Raw genomic sequence first — 19,209 nt, 5'->3', positions numbered from 1 at the left:
TGACCTGGAAATTTTCTTGTATCCAACTCCCAACTGCTGCTTTTCAATAACCTTTCTGTGGAGTTGCTTGGAGTGTTCTTTTGTTTTAAAAGGTTGTCCCTCAATTTTGAGGCTGTGCCCTCTAGTTCTGGATACCCCCCACCTTAGGAAACATCCTCTCCACATCCACCCTATTTAGTTCTTTCAACATTCAGTAGGTTTAAATGAGATCCCCACACATTCTTCTAAATTCCAGTGAGCACAGGCCCAAAGCTGCCAGTTGCTCCTCATATGTTAACCCCTTAATTGCCAGAATCATCCTTGTGAACTTCTTCTGGACTCTCTCAGTGACAACACATCTTTTCTGAGATATGGGGCCCAAACCTTTGACAATACTCCAAGTACGGCCTGACTAGTCTTATAAAGACTCAGCATTATCTTCTTGCTTTTATATTCTATTCTCCTTGAAATAAGTGGCAACATTGCATTTGCCTTCTTTATCATAGACTCACCCTGTGAATTAACTTCTGGGAATCTTGCATGACACCTTCCCTGTAACAAAGAATATCATATCCCTGCTCCATAGCATATTAATTCCCTGATCTATAGAATCACATCTGTCTCTTACAACACTCCATCTCACTGTCCTACAGAAAGTCATCTTACCATCTCACACTGTCATCTCTCTATCCCACTTAACCCCATTTCCCTTTCCCACAGACTCTCAACTCTCCCACAGCATTATTGCTCCCTATCCCAGTGTACCCTTTCTCCGTGTCCCACAAAATCTGATCTCCAAGTCAGATAGTATTTCATCTTCATCTCCCTGAGGGTCACTTTGTTCTCACTTTCCACAACATGCCACAGCTCTATTGAAAATGTTCTCGCTGACTCATAGCATACTATTTCACTGTCCTACTTCATGCCATCTTCCTGCCCCACTCTACAGTATTTATTTTAATAATATCCTCTTCTTGTCCTACAGCATGTTATGGCCCTGTCACCCATTCTCCTTGTCCTATGGAACACCACCACCCTGACACATAGTAGCCTAGCTCTCTGTGTTATGGAATGCCACCTCCCTGTTCCGCTCATCCCCTTTCCATGTCCATCTCCATTTCACTGCTGATCTCATTTCCCCATCCCAGAACATCTCACATCCATGCTCCACAGTACCTTTCCCCCCAGTCTGATGCTTCAACAACAATGTCAACTCATTGGCCCACAGTACTGTTCATTTCCATTTACACATTACCTGCACCGAAGCATGCACCACAGTCTCATGGTCCTAGAGTAACTCCTCCCAATCTCTCAGCAAGTTGCCTCTATGTTACATGGCTTCCCATCTTTCCCACAGCATCTCACTTCTTTATCCCAATATTCCGGTCATGTCCCTGACTTCTCAGATGTTTCCTCCCTTTCCCTCATCATCCCATCTCTCTATTCCACTGTATATTATCTCCTTGACCCACAGATATCTCACAACAGACTTTTCTCTGTTATGAAACATCCAATCTCCTTGTCATACCAGGCAGCCATTTTCTGCCCCCCCCCGCCATCCTAACTTCCTGTACACTGCAGTTTCTCAGAAGGCTCTGTTGCAAGCAAAAACTTATCATCTTAGCAGAATATCCTTCAACCTCCAGGAAAGATGAAATTGTAGACAATTGAGATGGAAGTCTATGTAAACAATGGGGTGGCTGAAAATATGAGGAGGCATTAAAATGTTGTACTAGCATAAATTGGAACTGCTGGTTGATTGGTTGCTAAAACTGGGGATATGAAAGAGATTGCCTGGCCTAACAGGGTGGCTGAAGTAGTGTGAGAAATCTTCTGGAAATGAATCCAAACACAGCGGAAAGGCAAAGATTAGGAATTCTGCAGATGGAAAGGCAAAGATGTTTGGGGTAATTGCACAACATTCCCTTACAATCACAACTTGTCCCACTGGGCCTGCCTAGGACAAGGGAGTCTCCAGATGCAGTACAGAGACACTAACTGGTCAGTTCACACTACATTAATTAATGAAGTGTGTGCACCCTGAGATTCACTCTCTCACAGGTGATACAATAAAACCGATGGAAAACTACACACAAAGAACAACTGACAAACTCTGCAAATACAAATAAACATATAATGAGTGAATGAATAATAAATAAATGATACTGGGAACATGAACTGTAGAGTCCTTGAAAGTGAGTCCATAGGTTGTTGAGTTGAGTGAAGTTACCCATGCTGGTTCAGAAGCTTACCATTCCTGAACCTGGTGGTGTGGGACCTAGGACATGCTTCCTGATGGCAGCAGTGAGACGTGAATATGCCCTGGATGGAAGGGGTTCTTGACGGTAGACGTTGCTTTCTTGTGGCAGTGCTCCTTGTAGATTTGCTTAATGGTGGGGAGGGCTTTGCTTGTGATTATCTGGGCTGTATCCACTACTTTTTGTAGGCTTTTCCATTCCTGTGCTTTCGTGTTTCCATGCGAGGCTGTGACACGGCCAGTCAAGATACTCTCCACTGTGCTTTCGTGTTTCCATGCGAGGCTGTGACACAGCCAGTCAAGAATTCCTGTGCTTTCGTGTTTCCATGCGAGGCTGTGACACGGCCAGTCAAGAATTCCTGTGCTTTCGTGTTTCCATGCGAGGCTGTGACACGGCCAGTCAAGAATTCCTGTGCTTTCGTGTTTCCATGCGAGGCTGTGACACGGCCAGTCAAGAATTCCTGTGCTTTCGTGTTTCCATGCGAGGCTGTGACACAGCCAGTCAAGAATTCCTGTGCTTTCGTGTTTCCATGCGAGGCTGTGACACGGCCAGTCAAGATACTCTCCACTGTGCTTTCGTGTTTCCATGCGAGGCTGTGACACGGCCAGTCAAGAATTCCTGTGCTTTCGTGTTTCCATGCGAGGCTGTGACACGGCCAGTCAAGAATTCCTGTGCTTTCGTGTTTCCATGCGAGGCTGTGACACGGCCAGTCAAGATACTCTCCACTGTGCTTTCGTGTTTCCATGCGAGGCTGTGACACGGCCAGTCAAGAATTCCTGTGCTTTCGTGTTTCCATGCGAGGCTGTGACACGGCCAGTCAAGATACTCTCCACTGTGCTTTCGTGTTTCCATGCGAGGCTGTGACACGGCCAGTCAAGAATTCCTGTGCTTTCGTGTTTCCATGCGAGGCTGTGACACGGCCAGTCAAGAATTCCTGTGCTTTCGTGTTTCCATGCGAGGCTGTGACACGGCCAGTCAAGAATTCCTGTGCTTTCGTGTTTCCATGCGAGGCTGTGACACGGCCAGTCAAGATACTCTCCACTGTGCTTTCGTGTTTCCATGCGAGGCTGTGACACAGCCAGTCAAGATACTCTCCACTGTGCTTCTATGGAAATTTTTCAAAGTTTTTAGGTGATATGCCGAATCTACACATGCTGGTTCCACAACAGATCCTCTGATATGATAATGCCAAGGAATTTAAAGTTACTGACCCACTCCTCCTCCGATCCCCTAATGAGGATTACCTTTTGGACACCTGGTTTCTTTCTCCTGTAGTTAATAATCAGTTCTTTGACGTTGAATGAGATGTTGTTGTTATGGCATCATTCAACCAGATTTTCAATCTTCTTTCTATATGCTGATTCTTCACCACCTTTGTTTCAGCCAACGACAGTGGTGTCATCAGCAAACTTAAACATGCCATTGGAGCTGTGCTTAGCTCACAGTCAGAAGTATAAAGTGACTAGATCAGGGCGCTAAGCATACAGCCTTGTGGTACACCTGTGCTGGTGGTGATTGTGGAGGAGATGCACTGATTGGAGCCTGCAAGAGAGAAAATCGAGGATCCAGTTGTGTGAGGAGGTATCGAGGACTAAGACTTCGAGCTTATTGATTAGGTTTGTGCAGTTGATAGTGTTGAATGCTGATCTATAGTCAATGAAGAGCATTCTAATGTATGGATCTTTACTGCCCAGATGTTCCAGAACTGAGTGAAGAGCCAATGAAATGGCATCTGCTGTTGACCTGTTGTGCTGGTAGACAAATTGGAGCGGATCCAAGTCACTGCTCAGGCAGGAGTTGATATGCTTCATATCCAACCTCTCAAAGCACTTCATTAAGTGCTACTGGACTATAGTCATAGAACCTTCTTCATGGGGGCCAGTATGAGAGCATAGTACCTCATAATGCAGAGGCCAAGAGGTTGAAGATCTCCAGAAACACTCCAGCCAGTTGATCAGCACATGTCTTCAGTATTTGGCCAGGTACACCTTCTGGACCAGATACTTTTTGTGGGTTCACCTTTCTCAATCTACTCACAACTACCTTAATCTTTCTGATGATTCTTTACTTCTTTAGGACACGGGTGTCACAGCGTTTATTGGCCATCCCTTACTGCCGTTCAGAAGGTGACGATGAACTGGCCATTTAAACCACTCTGAATGCCATAGTGCAGTTAGCTCAAAGGATTTTGACCCACCAAAGTCCTCTGTTTGTTATTCTTTTTTAAAATAAATACTCTTTGATGGACAGCCAGTAAGGAGGCGCACGCAAGCGCAAAAAATATTCTCTCACTTGTTAATGTAATCCCACGCTGGTGGAGCCTTTTCATTTGGCAACACAACCACTTGCATCTGTGTGTATTCAGATATAACAGAAACGTCCTACAATAAGCAGCGCCATTAACATGTCACGTGAGCGCATTTTGTAATATTTCGCCTTGGAAGTACTGTATCGACTGAGCACAACTCCCACGGCGAAGCGTGTCTAGTGCTCGGACCTTTGCGGGATCAACTGAAACCAAACATAAACTATGATTTTAAAGTTAAAGATAAGGATCCGGTGGTTTCAATGCTTGTGAAGAGGAAAGGGTTAGAAAAACATCATAATTTGCTTCCTCAGTGTAGCAGAGAGGTGTCTGCAAGAGTATTTACAAGGACATCATTGGGCTGTTTCCTCACCCACCGACCCTCTATTTAACCCAAGTTGATCACTTCATCAATTGTTTTTATATATTTCCCTAACCTAACCAGGGCTATGTTTCCACAATTTATTATGCGCTAGTTTAAACACTCTTTTCCAGTTAACACTTATGCAAAATGTTACGTACTCCGTACATTTTAAAGCTACGATTTACAGTGCAACGCCGTGCAGTGAAAGAATCAGCGCTCTGAAGCGGGTCACGGGGCAATCACACTCCAATGCAACAAGTTTACCAAGTCAGCCCGAATGAATCGTAGGCAAGTCCAAGTTGTGAAAGCGCATCAGTAATTCCCTCGAGACAAGCCTGCGTGGGCCAGTGCACTACCAGAAAATAGTTCTTTATTTTCCGTGGCGAGGGAAGGGCGTTGTGTAATATAGAGCAAAAGAAAACACGATGCACTAAATAAAAGGGAGCAAAAATAAAGAGCAAGAAATGACATTTATGATAGTGTTGTTCCGCAGCAGCCTGGCTCTTGCTCTGACGTCACCGCATAACTTTTAAGAAGACGCAGTTTCTTAACTAGGAAGTGAGCGGACACCCTTTGCAGGCAAAGTTCTGGATTGTGAAACTTCAGGCGATTTGCAGGGATCGCTGGCGCCTGCGATTGTGTAAGTTGGCGGAAGTCTTTTTTTCCCAACTGTGTGTTCGAATGTGGACGCGGAGCCCGGCGGAATATTGCCAATTTTCGCTGGCATGGATCGTGTCGATCGTTTTTCTCTGTCCAGTTCACGAGATCTGAAACTGACGTGAGCAGGTGACCCGAGTCTGCAGGAATAAACTGGGATTGTTTCGGTTGGGGTGACGGGAGTGACTGGGTTGGTGAAATAATTGCTGGATCTTTCATCATCGATAATTTCTAATCTCTTCTCTCCTTCCCCCCCCCCACTCCCTTAATCTAGCTAGTTTCAATTCTAAAAATATACTGGCTAGATCGAAGGTTGTTTGCAAAGGGCCGTGTTGCATAATGTGGACATTTTTGAGATTACGTTTTATGTAAAAATAATTGCAATTTAATTGTTAAACTGCGCACCTTCCCTTTCAACACTTCGCCCTGGCTTGAAGAACCCCCTAGATTCGCTCGTGCAGGGAGTTGCTTCAGTAGAACCCGTGTAAGTCATGAAACGGAAAGTCCCGGCCTGTTTACGGGATTTAAAAGGGCCTTGTGCCATTTTCTGACGGCAGCAGGAAGTAGTCGTGGATCATCACAAAGCTTTTTTTTAAAGTTGTGGAGAATTTGCAGGTTTTTTTCGCAAAAGAACAGCGTGCAAAATATCGGGGGCGGGGGTGGAGGAGGCGGAGGCGGGAAGCAGAGGACGAACGCCGGATTGTGTTGTGCACAGATGATGTGCAATTGTCATACCGCTCCCCCCCCTCGGGAAAATGTGCAACAATGTTCGCTCAGCCCTCGATGAGGTAAACTCTTATGACTCAGCCTGCCAAATGCAAGCTCACCACAGCATTGCGATGGTAAGAGCGGATGCAGCGAATAGCTGGGGACGTGGGTGCATTTCCAAGCTCTTTTCAACCTTGTGGGACGAGGAAACTGCACAGGTATCATCATCCATAGACTGGCCTCACCTTCGTGGATTGTTGAAAGAGAAAAGCAAAGTTAAATGCATTGATACTTAGAGCAGCGGCTCGCGTATTTTTAGTGTACAGTATTGCAGTGCAAAATCGCTTTGAGTATGCATTGTGATCTTCGCTTATAATACAAGTTGGCACCGTGGTGTTGAGGATGCGGCCACACTTTCAGGCGATTACGACCCCGATTCCACCTGACCAGCTGGCCTCAGCCGTGAGTGTCGACTTTAGTCGTCTGGAGATGTGCAGGGTACACGGTACCTTTGCTTCTCCCGCACTCAGGCCGCTGGATCCCTCTTTAAAACCCCACTCAGAGCTGGGCTGGTCGAGACGACAACGTACAAGCTCAGCGTGTTTCGGGTTGGTGTATGAGTGGCTGCTTTCGAGTTGAACGCGGTATTGAGATTTCTTTGGGGAAGGAGGAGGAAGTGGTTTCGTGCGTTGCAATGCAAAAAGGAAGAGTCCCGACAGTGCAGCAAGAGTTCTCGGTGGTCGGTGTAGATGTTAAATCTATTTGAACACGATTGCTTTTTGTGGTGCGGTCGGAATTTTGCTTGATTTGAGTCGGAACTGCGGGGCAAGCCTCCGCCTTGGGGAACTTGTTCTTTGATTTACAATGTCCTCCCGTATTGGGATGGATCTTGATCAAGAATTATTTACTCCAGTGCTGTTGTCATCTTGCATTGCAGACTTCCCCAAAAAATATGCCAACAGTTAGGGGCTCCCCGTCCTGGAATTGAAACATGCATGGTAATATCCAGACGCTGCGGGGCGGGGAATGGCTGTCCTGTAATGGGACGTATGAGGCGCGAGTACCCATCGCAAGGATCCTCTGCCAACGTACAGAATAGATAGGGGTTTGCTCTGCCATTTTAACTAAACTCTGGAATCTCCAACATCGCGGTACTGCAGCCAGATGTCTGTTTGCAATCAATACAAGCGGAGTTCTTTTCTGCTTATGTTAACTATGAAACCCCTGCTTGTTCTGTAGCTCTGACTGTTGAATGCAGCTCGGGTCCAAAGCAGGATGTACGAGCCCCTTGTGAAATATATCCGATGTGGCTTGGCATTGAAGTGAATGTACATAGATAAGGAAGGGTATTGTGAAGGAAATTTCATGTAGTCTGCTCAGATGTGGAATGTCAGTCTGAAAGGGTACAGGAGGCAGATTCAGTTGTTTCAAGACAGAACACACCAGATTTACTGTGTGCTGCTTTATTCCACAATCTTTTGATTGGGATATATAAGTTTCTTTCAAAATCTCCTTGTGGAACTATTCTGTGCATATTTGGACCCTTCAGAGTTTTGAATATCTTTCCTCTGACAGCCATATCAGAACCCTTAATTACTGTATCTCACAGTTTGCTATCAGGCTGGTCTTGGGTTTCTCTGCAGAAAAGAGAGAGGAGCCTATTTGTTCTTTCCTGAAAATATACTCATCCCAAGTAATATTATCCCGAAAACAGTACACAGTATTCTGTGTGTGTCAGAAAGTTTGACTTTAGGAGTGGAAGCGGCAACTGGAGTTGATCTGGATCTGTGCCTGACCCTTGTCCTGCTGGGCTGGAAGGCGAAATGTCTGACAGCTCAGTGCATAGAAACTGCGGAAGTCTAACCTAAGTTATCCAGTGTGCCACCTCAGCTCTCTCCTTTGCTTATAAACTAACTATTGAAAAGAGGAGCACAAGGAGTGTCAGGAGTTGTTTTCAGGATCTTTGCTCACACGGTACAACAGGTTTGGGGGTTTGTACTAGACTTCCCCTTGAACATGCTCTGCCATCAAGGAATTTTATAACTGATTGAATTATGGTCCCAGCACTACTCCTGCACTCTCCTGTACCCCTCAACTCCCTCACAGTTGGAGGTATCTCTCAGCCTGTGCCTTGAATATATTCAGTAATTGCACTTCCATGACTCTCTGTGGTCAAGAGCTTCAAACATTGTGAGAAGAAACTCTTTCACCTCTATCAGATGAGGGTGACTCCTTGTGGCTCTGACCCTTTACACAGTTAGTCCAGGGCATATTTATTTTGTTGTTAGACTCTTCTCTACTCCACTCAACCAAGGAATTGCTACATAGCATTGAGTGTTGTCCGTCTTCTAGCAAGGTGTTAGTCTAAACTCTGGTCTGGCTTTGTCTGCTACTCACTATTATGAGTCATAAGAGTGAAACCCCCCCCCCCCAGTCTACAGGCCAACATTTCCCCTCAGCCAGTACCACAGATCTTTTAGCTATCGTATTGCTGTATGGGAGCTAGCTGTGTACATAGTTATTTCTACATTTACTAAATTTCAGAAGGAGGCCCTTGGCTGTGAAATGCTTTCATGTGGTTTAAGATTTAGAAAAGTGCTATATAGAAATGTAGGTTCCTTTTTCTAAGTGGTACAACTTTTGTGACTGGTTGAGTCTAGACTTGACCTACAACCTTCTGATTCAAGGTTTAAACCCCAGCCTTCCACCTGAGTTCTGCAATTCCAAGAGTCGATGATAGAAAGAGCCTTTCTGTAAGTTGCACCTGTTTCTGTGAATGTCAGAAATTGGTTGTAGAATTGTTCGCACAGTACACTGCATTTGGGGATTTGTGCTGAACTTTCATTAATAATCAAAGATCAAGATGTGGTGTATCAGAAAATCCTCATGAGATGTGATGTATGGTCTCAGCACTGAAGGAGTTAAATGTCTGATGCCCTCATCTGGAGTAGCTACTGCGTTTCTAACTTCGTGTCATACTGGCCTCAGGTGAAAAAAGATCCTTGGGGTTGCTGGCATCATTATTTCCGGAGAAGCTGCTGGAAGTAATCTATGATTTATTTGCTTTATAGCCCTCAACCTTTTTTTTTAACTTTACTCAATGGATTTATATCAGTTTCAGAATTGAGAGAATCAGCAGTGTTTCTGGGTAGAGTTGTAGTTTTTACTCATTTCTGATATCTCTCCTGACCCACTTGCTTTATTTCTTAGCTCATGAGGCTATTTCCTATAGTGGGGAAGTCTAGGCTGAGAGTGCACAGCTAATGTGGAATGATGGTTTGTCTTTTTTTAAAACCTCCATGATTTTACATAAATTCACCAGTTTAAAAGGTGGTCATGTGAGGATCTCTCTGCACTGCAAGGCCTCACAACCTTTAATGAAATGAATAAGCGATTAATCAGTTTTGGATTTGTTGATCGCTGAGAGGCTACTATCAGTTAGTCTCACACTGTTCCCTTTCTGAGGTGCCAGTAGGGATGTAGATCTAAACAGTTCGGTACAAGAAGCTGCTTTGGCCTTGATTTAATAACTTAATTGAAAGGATGACTCTTTCCCACTGTCTTTTATCATAGCTGGGCAGTGGAGGTTAGTGAAGATGTAAACTAGGATCTCCTGACTTGGGTAAGGATGTTACCAACTGACCAGGAGGGGTAGCAGCAGAAGAACATTGGCCATTGTATTAGGTACACCTGATCACCTGCTCATTAATGCAGGTATCTCTAATCAGCCAATCAGTGCATAAAAGCATGCAGATATGGTCAAGAGGTTCAGTTGTTCAGACTAAACATCAGAATGGGGAAGAAATGCAATACAAATAACTTTGACTGTGCAGTGATTGTTGGTGCCAGATGGGGTGGTCTGAATATCTCAGAAACGGCTGATGTCTTGGGATTTTCATGTACAACTGTCTCTAGAGTTTGCAGAGAATGGTGTGAAAACATCCAGTGAGTGGCAGTTCTGTGGGTGAAAACACCTTATTAATGAGAGAGATCAGAGGAGAATGGCCAGACTGGGTCAAGCTACAGGAAGGTGAACAACTAACAGTGGTGTGCAGAAGAGCATCTCTGAATGCACAGCATGTTGAACCTCGAAGTGGGTGGGCTTTAGCAGCAGAAGACCACGAACATACAGAAATACACTCAGTGGCCACTTTATTAGGTACCTTCTGCACCTGCGTGCAAGTGTGACACTAAAAGTTGTCAATCACAAGGACTGTTGGAGCTGGACATTAAATGCTAGCCTTGCCTTTATTGTCCATGATGTAGGAGAAAATGACAAATTTTGCAAGTGATATGTTATCTTGAGTTGGTTTGGTGTAGTATTTGCATCATATAACATCAGGTCCCATGGAGGAATTTGTGCATTATGTGCTCAGAATGAGACTGAGAACTAGGACATAACACCACAAAATGAACAGTGTATTTTTCTGTTGTTTATGTGCAACTTACTTCACTCTGTGGTTTATTGACCTCAAGACTTGTAGGTTGAGCTTTGAGTCCTTAACGTGATAATATTCCATTTTTAAACACACTGTTAGCACATTACTTGTTCAATTATTTGAAAATGGTTGCTGCTTTGAAAAATACACAATCCCAAAGTTGAGCAATATTTAATTAATTGTCATGAAGTGAGGAGAGGCAGGAGACTGGTCAGTATTCTATTACTTGATCACAAAAAGTTTTCAGATTGGATTGAACTGGTCCATTTCATAGAGGAGCTGAGAAGTTTGGATCAGGAGAATGTGGCATTTTAATCTGAAGTTTAAATTGTGTAGTATTGGACAATGAGCACTAGGGGTAGCAGATGAAATTTAATGCAGAGGAAGTGAGGTTGTGTCTTTTTGTAGGAAGAAAGAGGAGAAATAATTCAAAATAGAGAATGCTATTCTGGAAATGGTGTAGAAGCAGATGGATTTGGTATGTGTGTGCCGGTCAGTGAAAGTGGCAGGGCAAAGTTGAGGATGCAACTAATAAATCTGTAGGACATTAGATTTAGGGGACATGGTAAAACATTTGTAGGTGATCTGAGGGGAAACCATTTTTATCCAAAATGTGGTGAGGACCTGGAACATACTGACTCACAGGTAGCATGGTTGCTGCTAGGATTTAACATGAATCAGGAAGAGCACTTGAATTCTCTAGGCATAAAGTCTATAGGTCAGTGCTGTGTTTGTGCACAGATAAATGCATATTGCTCCAAAAGAAATAGATCCATACATTACACTTATTCCTCTTTGGATTAATCAACATAAAACAGTGTACAAAACATTCAATTTCCCTTTTGTAAACCCATTCCATATTTCACAATAACAGTCCATAATTAACTTCCCAGTTCTAAAGATTCAGTCTTTTGGATGGTGCTCTGTTTCTTTTAGGATAGTGCCTCTGGGCTTGTGGAGTGGCATCGGGTTTGGTAGGCATCTTGTCTGAGACAAGATTCTCAGTCTCTAGTGTCACGTTGCTGTCAGTGACATCACTGAGAGGCTGTAAGGTGTCTGACTTGTTGGGTGCAGTCGAATCAGGTGTGTTCTTTGGCTGAGCATCCAGTATCCGGTCTCCATGTCTGATCTCCAATATCCACTCTGTACATCGGTGGCCCAGTTCTTGTAGATATCCTACAGGGTGGCCTCTTGTCTTCTCGGTAATCACGTGCTAGGACTACCTGTCCAATCTCGAAGCTCCTTGCTGCGTCACTTGGCAACCGGCTGAACTGTTTATTCTGCAGATCTGGTTTCAGGAGGTCCCTGTGAGGGCTCAGATTCCTGTTCATGGACAGTATTGCAGTTGTTTGATTTGTCATCGCGTCAACAGATACACAGAAAGTTGTCCACCTTGTGCCGTAGAGAAATGTCCTCATTGTCCACCACTTTAATGGACTTCTTGAAGGTTGGATAAACCTTTCAGCTAACCCATTCATTGCCGAGTGGCAAGGAACTGACCTGAAATGTCTGATGCCATTTTTCATGAACATTTGGAATTCTTCTGATGTGTATTGTGGTCTGTTGTCATTCACAATTTGTTCTGGTAGGCCATTTCTGGCAAAGATGGTCCTCAGAGCTGAGACAGACTTTGCTGACATGGTTGACTTCATTGGTATGACCGCCGACCACTTCGAATGAGCATCCACAGCAATCAGGATCATGGAGTCCATGAATGGCCCAGCAAAATCAACATGTACTCTTTGCTATGGTGAAGATGGCCACTCCCATGGGTGTAAGTGTCTGTAGGTGCATTTTGAATTTTTTGGCATCCTGGACAGCTTTTGGCCAAGTTTTCAATCTGTTTATCTATTCCCGGTCACCACACGTAGCTCTGGGCGAGAGTATTGACTGTACCCAGGTATCCTTTGTGCAGATTTTCTAACAGTCCGGTGCACAGTCTAGGGGGAACCACAACACAATCCACACATCAGGGTTCTTTGTCATAACCGACAGCTGGTCTCATCTGAGAACTCCGTACACATCGAGCTACCATGACTGGCCATCCTTGCATGGTGATTTCATAGACTTTTGACAATGCCGGTCATTCTGTGTTTCCCTTTGTATTTCGCAATTTGTTACCGGCAACGGGTCCACCAATGCGGTGTGGAACACTCCTGCTGGGTCACAGTATGAAGACTTTTCTTCAGTTGCCAGTAGTGGAAGACATGACAAGCCATCACCATTGCTGTGTTGCTTAGGTCATAAGAGTGGCTCCTAGGAACAATGCCCAATGTTGTAACCGGGTAGATGTCATCACTGGAATTCCCTTCCTGGGATTGAGAACTGGACACTGGTTGGTGATCTGTCACTAATGTAAACTTTTATCCATAGAGGTAGTGGTGGAACTTCTTTATTGCCCATACTAGACTAAGGGCCTCTCGGTTGATCTGTGCTTAGTTGCATTCTGCGCTCAGTGACGTTAAAGCGAACACAGATCCATCTTTCATAATGTGTGACAAAACGGCTCCAATGCCATAAGGCGACACATTGCATGCCAGTCTGATGGGCAGGGATGGGTTAATGGGTGAGCAGACCATCAGATGTTATTAGTCTTTGCTTCCTTTAATACTTTTTCACATCTTTCTGACCATGCTCCCTTTGCTCCTGTGTTCAATGAGTGCCATAGGACATAGGAGCAGAATGAGGCCATTCAGTCCATCGATACTGCTCCACCATTCTATCATGTCTGATCCTGGATCCCACTCAACCCCATACACCTGCCTCACCATATCCTTTGATGTCCTGACTGATCAGGAAACAATCAATTTCCACCTTAAATATATGCAGGGACTTGGCCTCTACCGCAGTCTGTGGCAGAGTAGCCCAGATATACCACACTACTTATATATATATAAAAAAAAAACCTTCTTGTCTTTGTTCTGAAAGGTCATCCCTCAACTTTGAGGCTGTGCCCTCTAGTTCTGGATATCCCCATCATAGGAAACATCCTCTCTATATCCACCCTATTCAGTCCTTTCAACTTTTGGTAGGTTTCAATGAGATCCCCCTGGATTCTTCTAAACTCCAGTGAGTATAGGCCCAAAGCTGTCAAATGCTCCTTGTATGTTAATCCCAGTTCTGTAGTAATTTTTGGGAGAAACTGGTGGTACTAGTTTACGAGGCCCAAGTATGACTTGGGTTGTGACACATTTTCTGGTTTGGGTGCCTGTAGCACTGCTTCAGTCTTCTCTTGTGACTTACGTAAGCCCTGCTTGTCAATGACATGTCCACAATGAAATTTCATTCTTGAAAAACCCATTTCTCTCTGCACACAGCCCATACTCACTCTGCTGGGTTAACACTTCTCCAAGGGTTTGGAGGCGCTCTTTACCATTCTTACCTTGATGACAGCATTGTGACTGGCAACACTGTGTTCCTGGGATATCTTGGAGCTCTTGGTCCATTGCTCTTTGCCAAATTGCTGGAGCTGATGCAATGCCAAAGATGAGATAATTCTACTGGAACAGTCCCTTGTGAGTGTTGATTGTGAGAAACTTTGTTTGACTCCTTGGTCTCCATTTGCAAATAGGCAGTCTTTGAAAATCCCTCCCCACCTGCCAAAGATGCAAAGAAAAAGCCTTCTATTTGTGACAGGGTATACTGCACAGTATGTAGCCACTGGATTGATGGTCACTTTGAAATCCCAGCATCCCAACGGCTCAGATCTTCCCTCCTTGATCACCAGGACAATGGGCATGGCTTAATCGTCCAACTCAACCTTGGAAGGAATTCCAGACGCCCCCAAGCTCTGCAGTTCGGCATCCATTTTAGGATGGAGTTTGCAAGCTACTGGATGTGCTTTATGAAATCTTGGTGTTGCTGTTCAATTCTGGCCTTCGTGCCTTTGAATTTACCATATTTTTTCCCTTTCTCAAACACCTCTTTAGCATTAAGCGGCTGTGCCTGTCTCTGTTGAGTGCTACCATTTAGGCTGCTGTTGCCTATTGATCTCACATTGAGAGCTTTGATTGAGTACCAGTCTCATTGGAGTTTTCAAAACCACGTTCAAAAAGTGCTGGCCCTCCACTTTTCAACACACAAAGCTCCAACTGTTGTGTTTGGCATCCATACATCATCTGCTTTCTGTTTGCCTTATGGAGACACTTTGTCGCCAGTGTAGGTCTTTAGAAAAGAGTCTGTAGTCAGCCTCTGGAATTATGGACAGAGCTGATCCTGTATCCAGCTCCATTTTTAGTTTTAAACCAGACACATCTATTGTGATCTGCCTCAGTTATACTATGCAGTTCTAGTCATAACAGTTCACCTGTCAGACTCTATGTTGTCTGATTCTGTTTTACATTTGCTAACTTTATACATTTGCTTAGTTTTGTGTTTAAGACTTTTCACATGGTTGTGCTTTTGGTCTGTCTAGCATATTTCTCTCTACGTGACATTGTTTGTAACAGTTTCTGCAGACTTTCTTTGAACTAACAGCCATTTTTATCATGGGAGGATTGGCCACATTGAGAGCATTTGTCTTTTTGCACCATTCGGGGACATTTTGTACATTTCACATTCTAACCTCTTTTTCTACAGTCTCTAAATACATTGTAATGGTCAATTCCCATTCTGAGGTTAGGTCTCTTTTGGATAGTAGCCTCTTCTGAGTGCTTTGACAATGCATGTCACATACAAACCTGTCCCTTAATGTATGATAAAGTTCATCTCTAAAGTCGCAGTACTGGGAAACTGCACAGTTCTACAATGTATTCAGAAATGCTTTCATCTTTTGATTTGTTCCTTTTGTAAAATCTAAATTTCTCAGCTATTACCAGCAGTTTAAGACTCAAGTGATTTTGTAAAAAATGTAACGATTTTGGCGAGGCTTTGTGAGGTTACTAAGTTGTGTAAGAGACTGTATGTTCGCGCACCATTTGTGAGGTTACTCAGTTGTGCAAGAGACTGTATGTTCGCGCACCATTTGTGAGGTTACTCAGTTGTGCAAGAGACTGTATGTTCGCGCACCATTTGTGAGGTTACTCAGTTGTGCAAGAGACTGTATGTTCGCGCACCATTTGTGAGGTTACTCAGTTGTGCAAGAGACTGTATGTTCGCGCACCATTTGTGAGGTTACTCAGTTGTGCAAGAGACTGTATGTTCGCGCACCATTTGTGAGGTTACTCAGTTGTGCAAGAGACTGTATGTTCGCGCACCATTTGTGAGGTTACTCAGTTGTGCAAGAGACTGTATGTTCGCGCACCATTTGTGAGGTTACTCAGTTGTGCAAGAGACTGTATGTTCGTGCACCATTAAACTAAGCTGTGCAGGAGCTTTCATTTGCTCCTCCACATTGTTCGTGTTAAATGTTTATACGGTTCCACCCTCTCGATATGACTCCCAGCCTTCATTAACACCACCCAATTTATCAGCTTTCCTGAGTGAAGCCATCACCGCCTTATTTTCACTTTAAATTCAGTGCATCTTTCCCTGTGTACTATGCTGTACTCACGCCTTTGTTAGCGTCTGTGACGGCTTTCATGTGTTGTTTAACTCTCACTGTTTAGTCTCGTAACCGTCAGTGCAGTTGGTGATGTTCTCTGACATACAGGTTCATACTTGTCACCAATTTGTTGTTTCTGTGCAGAACTACATATCGATTAAACGCAAACAACAGGAATTCTGCAGATGCTGGAAATTCAAGCAACACACATCAAAGTTGCTGGTGAACGCAGCAGGCCAGGCAGCATCTGTAGGAAGAGGCGCAGTCGACGTTTCAGGCCGAGACTCTTCTCGGCCTGAAACGTCGACTGCGCCTCTTCCTATAGATGCTGCCTGGCCTGCTGCGTTCACCAGCAACTTTGATGTATGTTACATATCGATTAAATAAGGCACGTACATGGGAAATGGCTTTAACTGCTGTATTCACGAGTGAGAGGGAGAACCATGCACATGCGTAGTCAAAAGATCAATGCGTAGTGCTGGGGGGGGGGGCCAGGTCATTGCTCTAAAAGAAATAGATCCATACGTTACTCAGCACTGGAAGATGGGATTAATTTGGAAGGGTACCTACTGGCCAGTGTAAACACGATGGGTTAAATGGCCTCATTCCCAGCTGTATGAATCTTAGAAATCTGGGCTTTGTCAGTCGAGTCATGGAGAATAAAAGTAGAGAACCTTTGTAAAAGATGACTCAGTCCTCAGCTGGAGCTTTGTGAGGAATAATATGGAGGTATTGAGGAGAGTCCAGAAAATATTTTTGGGAATGGTTCCTGAGATGAGAGATTAGTTACTTTGATAGATTAGGATGTCTGCAACTGTTTTTCTTGGAGAAGAGAAAGATTTAAAGGAAGTATACAAAATGAATCTGGATTGAGTGGGTGGTGTGAGGCTATTTCCACTGTTAGTGTCAAGTTCTAGAGGTCAGAAATAAAAGGGAAGAAAATTTAAAAATGGTAACAAAGATAAACCTTTTTGCATTGTACATTACCAGCTGATGAGGTGGAGGCAGGATCCATTGTGGCCTTCAGCGAGGAATTGGATAGATAAATGGTGAGGAAAACTTTAGCAAGGTAATGGAGAAAGTGCTGCGGATTTTGAGACAGTGTACTACAGCCTCTTATCAGCAGCTGTGTCACCTGTAGACTGGTCATCTTGCCTCTACAGATGCTGCTTGACCAGCAGAGTTTCTGAGCAGTTAACTCCCGACTGCAGCATCAGCGTCTTGCATCTCCTAGGGATGGATCTGTTGAGATGCTCTGGTAGAGAGCTAGCACGGACACAATAGATTGAATGTTCTCCTGTTCTAAAACCAGTGTGATTCCACAATTGTATTTGATAGATTGGTTGGTTAACTACAAGGTCCTACATGGGTCTCAGTTGAAGACCTGCCACGCTGACACAAAGTTGCCAGTGTTTAGTTCTGTATCTTTGCAAGAGCTTGGGACTCCTGGTCAAACATGCCATATTCTGCACAGCAAATAGGCTGGTGTCAAAGTGTTCTTTTGGTGAAGACCTGTAGTTTCTCAGAACATGGGCTGGGGGAATATCCTGATGTACCTGTGCTGCAATAATAGCCAGAAATACACAGCAGGTCAGGCAGAATTTGTGGGGAGAAAAGCAGTTACCACTTGAGGCTAAATGAGCATACAAGACCACATGGCACTTCCATCGTCTCCATTTATATCACTGGAAAAGAATGACTTTGTTAGAGAAAGATTTAAAAAAAAATACAGAAGATTTAATTTATTTGATTTAAAACAACAAAATGATCTGATTTGGACCTTAGCTGTTCACAGTATTGATTGTTGGACGAGGGTGTTAAGTACAAGACATACAAATTTTATTTTGGTTGGAGTTACGGTGCAAAACTGGCTCTTTTGACCCACCTAAAAACCCATCTGTTTAATCCCAGCCTAGTCGCAGGACTATTTACAATGACTGGTTAACCTACTAACTGGTGCAGCTTTGGACTGTGGGAGGAAACCGATGTGGTTGCAAGGAGAACGTACAAACAGTGGTGGTGATTAAACTCTGGTTGCTGGCCCATAATAACATGACGCTGACTGCTATGTTATCTCTCTGACAGTACAGAACGGGCTATGAGGAAGATGCAGACAGGTACTAAGAATATACAGTCAAAGTAAAATCTGTTGTCTGGAACCAGGGCCACTGTCTGTGAATATGGAGCTAATTTTGCAAAGATGTGAGAAAAAAAAATGGTTAGCTCAAGATTGTTAACTCTTTGGAATTCTCTGATAAATAGGGTTATAGAGACTGTCGTCAATATATTCAGGAGAAAGGTCATTACATTTTTACCTGTTAAGGGAATCGAGAGATCTGGAATTAGTGGGAGAAAGTGGTGCTGAGGTGAAAGATCAGCTGAGAAATTTAAATGAGGGAGTAAATAATTCCCTCTTAAAATCTTCTATTTTAGGTTGCTGAAATATTTTCTCGTGTTGAACCTCATCTGTACTCTCTCCAGCACAATTACACCTTTAGTGTGTCAAGAGAAATGTGGAAATACCTTTTATTTTGATTTCTGTGAAAAGGAAAGTGAGGAAAATAGTGGCAAGTGAAAAATCAGATATTTTCTGTGTGAAAGGTTGGTGAATCAGGAAGCTTTATCAGATGGAAATGGACGATTTGGTGATGGCATCAATGCTGACTTTGGCAGAAAGTTCATCTTTGAGTCATATGTGATACCAAGATAGTAGGCAGTCCCATTCAGCTTCAGAATGATGGTCGAGGGCTGGAGAGCTGATGGCAGTGGAACAGATTTCACCCAGATCCAAAGTCAATAACTTCAGGCTTCCCTATTTTTACTTGTGCATGTTTCTGCTGTCCATTACGAGTGATCGGTCAGTTTAAGGCTCTGGAGGAGGAAGAGAGGAGGTAAAGCTGTGAGAGGTAGGACTGGTATTTTTGCATGGTCATGCCATATGCAACCTGCAGATGAGTTGCAGGAGGGGCCAAAGATGGAAACACCAGAGGTACTGATGTTGGGTTGTGTAGCAAGGC

The 19,209-nt window shown here is 43.9% G+C and overlaps 1 protein-coding gene across 6 annotated transcripts in view; it reads left to right on the top strand.

Annotated features, from left to right (window-relative positions):
- The first annotated feature begins 5,288 nt into the window (after window positions 1-5,288).
- mideasb (mitotic deacetylase associated SANT domain protein b) overlaps window positions 5,289-19,209 on the top strand; it is a 116,968-nt gene continuing 103,047 nt past the window's right edge. Inside the window, exon 1 of one of the 6 annotated variants that reach the window (XM_063054026.1) lies at window positions 5,289-5,546. The gene's annotated coding sequence lies outside the window, so the exon portion shown is untranslated. The other 5 variants (XM_063054061.1, XM_063054032.1, XM_063054069.1 and 2 more) reach the window with 5 other exon arrangements.

Source organism: Mobula hypostoma, chromosome 1, assembly GCF_963921235.1.
Source record: "Mobula hypostoma chromosome 1, sMobHyp1.1, whole genome shotgun sequence".
Lineage (NCBI taxonomy): Eukaryota > Metazoa > Chordata > Chondrichthyes > Myliobatiformes > Myliobatidae > Mobula > Mobula hypostoma.
This window is presented reverse-complemented; position numbering and strand designations above follow the sequence as displayed.